We start from the raw sequence: 4202 nt of genomic DNA on the forward strand, positions 1-4202 counted from the left end.
AAGGCACCATAGGAATCTTGAAAACATCTCTGAAGTACACCTAATAGATCTATATGGTAAAAATAAATAGTGCCATGCTGCTAATTGGAAATTATGTTGAAAGGAATACACTGTTTTCTGTAAGTAAAGACAAAATAACTACATAAACATTTATTGCTTTCTTACCCTCATCAAATATATTTTTTGGTGTGTTACCATTTTCCAATACGAATGCCCATGCTTCCTAGTTCTAATCCTCAAAAGAGAGATTTAGGGAATCTAACTTAATTAGCACATTGAAAGCTGTTCCAATTAGTCATGGTTCTGCCAGGAGATGTAAAGTACCAGGAGTTCATCTGTAAAAATGTGACAGCAAAACTCAATCCTTCAGTAGAAGGCATCCAGTACTCCTATAGAAAAGTACATTAAAAAGGTACATGTGCCAAATATCTCTTATATACTATACCTTTGCTATTTTGGAACTTTGTACCTTTGCACATGCCATTTCCTCTGTCAGTGATGTTATCACCATTGGGCACATATGACCTTCTTCATTTGCTCTTCAAGGGTGAAATCAAGTATCCTCTCCCCTGTAACACCTTCTCTGCTTCTCTATTTCTGTGTTCACATGGCAGTTTGTTCCATAAACAATAACCATCACACCAATAAGGACATGTTTTATGAAAATCCCAACTAAGAAATGTCCAGAATGGATCAATAAGCAAAGCCTAACTATCTGCCGTCTAGAAGAGAGAAACTGTAAGTATGGAATACACCAAAAACTGAAGGTGAATGGGTGGGAAAAGATATAACATGAAACCAGGAAGTATATGAAGGCTGAGCTGGGTAAACAGGAAATTTCCCTCACCTGCGTGTCTGTAAAAGTAGTATAATAAGTAAACCATAAGACTAAAAAAATAATCTTTATTTTTAACAGAGGGAGAGTGTGAGTCAGGAAACAGCAGAGAGAGAGGGAGACACAGAATCTGAAGCTGAAGCAGGCTCCAGGCTCTGAGCCATCAGCACAGAACCGGACATGGGGCTTGAATTTATGGACACTGAGATCATGACCTGAGCCCAAGTTGGATGCTTAACCGGCTGAGCCACCCAGGTGCCCACCCATAAGACTTTTGTGATCTTAAATGAGTAAACATGTAAAATGTTTAGGTTAGACACATGTTCTAAAACAGTGGTTAGATATTTTATTATTGGTTTATAATGGGTTATAAGAAACACTTGTATAAGGAGCAATGGAAACACAAAGGTGATGTGATTTTGTCTGGTAGTTTATTGAAGGAATTCAAAAGAGAGGCCAATGTCCACAAAATTTGAGAGAACACCAGGAATGCAATCAGTAAAGAAAAGTGGGGATAAAATTTTAGGATGTGGGTAAACATGGTGGAAAGTAGATGGTCTGTTTGGGGAAAAATAAGTGGCTTTAATAATAAGAGGATGGAAAATACAGTGAAAGAGGGAATGGAGATTAGATTGTAAGTGCAGCATGGTGTCCTTGACTGTGTGGGGGTTCAGAGTGTTGTAACATAAAGAGCTTGAGATCTTGCTGAGATTAGGAGTCCTGTCTCATTATACCTTAGCTGTGCGATCCCTAGAAGATGATCTCAGCTCTCTGTGCCTCAATTTCTTCAGTTGTAAAGACTTTAAGATAGTGTAAAACATCAGAATATTTGTGTAATAGATGAAGACATCACTTAGAAAGTTGCTACATGCAAAACTGGAGAAAATCATCTAAACTCTCAGTTTCACTTGCATATAAAAAAGAAAAGGTAGTGAAAATATTACTCATTATGAAAGTATTATTTGTAAACTGTAATGTGCTCCATACAGTAACAAAATTAAGGTACCAATTCTTAAATACATACTAAAGTGCTGTCTATTGTATGAAATAAACAAAAATATATTCATTTCTTTTTTCCACTTATTTTCTATAAGGAAACAAATTTTATTAATTCTATTTTTAGCAAGAAAGAAATTATGACTAAGAAAAGCTAATCAATTTCTATAGGTTCACACAAGAAGCTTACACATATTTGTCATTTCAAATTCCATGCTTTGCCTCATTTTATGTCTTAAAATTGTTGTTATTGTTAATATTATTTATATTCTAATTATATTTTGTCTTTTGATTCTGTTAATATGATTAACCTGAGTTTTAAATATTGAGAGAAAATAATTAACTGGGCACGGTTATTATATAAGTAACATTCTTAATCTAGAAACAGTTCCTTATCTGTAATCCAATGATGTCTTTGTTTAAACAAAACTACTAGGGACAAACATTTTTAGATGCTAAATTCAGTAAAAATTAGAAACATTTACTTCCTAGGGAAAATGCTTCAAGCATGTATTAAGAAATTCTCAAAGTAATAATACAACCCACATGGAAATAATTTAGCATCTGATTATAATTAAAATGTCCATCTCTGGAACATCTATCAGACTATGCCACTTGAGCTTTTCCTAGCCCCTTGGTGTGAACTGAGACATGTAATACATTATGCAAAGTCTCCCATTCTAGAAAACCTTGCAGTATACAGTAGTTGCATAAAGCTAACAACTTTGGTCCAAAAAGAATGACAGGCCCACTATTATCTCAGGAGAGCCATTGGCTCTAAAGGTCACACTCAAAATAATTTTTCTAATTTTCTTTCATAATAGCATAGCCAGACTTTCTTTTTTTCTATCAAGTGTCTTTTCAAAAAAAATCTTCAGAAAGACCTCCACAGTCTAAGCAAAGACTATTTTTACTAGTAGGAAGCCCAATTATAGTTTATTACAAAATCACCTGCCATGGTATGTACAGACCAGTTAAAGTGTGTACAATGTAAATTATTTTTTTTTATTTTAAATGTATTTCAAGTTAGTTAACCAGTATAGCACTGGTTTCAGGAGTAGAACCCAAAGATTCGTCACTTACATACAACAGCAGGGCTCATCCCAACAAGTGTCATCCTTAATGCCCATTACCCATTTAGCCCATCCCCCAGCCACCTCCCCTCCAGCAAACCCCAGTTTCTTCTCTGTATTTAAGTCTCTTAGGGTTTGCCTCCCCCTCTGGTTTTATCTTATTTTTCCTTCCCTTTCCCTACATCCATTTGTTTCTCAAATTCCACATATGAGTGAAATTATATATTTGTCTTTCTCTGCCTGACTTATATTGCTTAGCATAATATACTCTAGTTCCATCCACGTAGTCACAAATGGCAAGATTTCATTATTTTTGATTGTTGAGTGGTATTTTCAGCATGTGTGTGTGTGTGTGTGTGTGTGTGTGTGTGTGTGATTACCAATGCCTTCAGGTGCTGACCTCAAAGAGTGCTTCAAGTGTTCTAAAAGTTAATTTAGGTATCAAAAGGCAACAAGAATCCTTAGGAGGAGTGTGAAAACCTAGTGAGAAGGACCCCTTGACCCACTAAAGCCCACCCTCCAGCGTCACCACGTCCAAGAGAGAGGCTGAAGGGGAGGCTAAAGGAGATAAAGCCAAGGTGAAGGATGAATCACAGAAAAGATCTGCAAGGTTATCTGCTGAAACTGCTCCTCCAAAGCCCAAGCCTAAAGAGGCCTATGCAAAGAAAGGAGAGAAGGTACCCAAAGGAAAAAAACAGGGAAGTTGATGCCTGCAAGGATGGGAATAACACTGCAGACAATGGAGTTGTCAAAACAGACCAGACACAGAAAGCTGAAGGTGCTGGAGATGCCAAGTGAAGTGTGTGCATTTTTGATAACTGTATACTTCTGGTGACTATAGTGTTTGAAATACTATTCTTATCAAGTTTTATAAAAATGCAGAATTTGGGGGGTACCTGGGTGGCTTATTTGGTTACATGTCCAACTCTTGATTTCCTCTCAGGTCACCTCAGGGTTGATGAGATTAAGCCCTGTATCAGGCTCTGTGCTGACAGTGCAGGGCCTGCTTGGAATTCGTTTCCTCCTCCTCTCTGTGCCCCTCCCCTGCTTGTGCTCACGTACACATACATGTGCATGCTCTCTCTCTCTCTCTCCCTCTCTCTCTCTCTCAAATAAATATAAAAAATGCAGAATTCTGTTTTACTTTTTTTTTTAAGCTAGTTGTTAGCACAGAGAACACTTCATTGTTGTTTCGGGAGAAAAGCATATGTCACTAATAGACTATCTCTGAAGCTGGATTGATATAAGGGAAAACACCTTTCCTTTCTAGTTTTGAGAAACTTCCTCTTGGTTCCCGG

At 37.0% G+C, this 4202-nt stretch overlaps 1 pseudogene; it reads left to right on the forward strand.

Moving 5' to 3' along the window:
- Positions 1-297: 297 nt before the first annotated feature.
- Positions 298-3719, forward strand: LOC131486643 (non-histone chromosomal protein HMG-17-like; annotated as a pseudogene).
- The last annotated feature ends 483 nt before the right edge of the window (positions 3720-4202 follow it).

This window comes from Neofelis nebulosa, chromosome 10 (genome assembly GCF_028018385.1).
Source record: "Neofelis nebulosa isolate mNeoNeb1 chromosome 10, mNeoNeb1.pri, whole genome shotgun sequence".
Classification (NCBI taxonomy): Eukaryota; Metazoa; Chordata; class Mammalia; order Carnivora; family Felidae; genus Neofelis; species Neofelis nebulosa.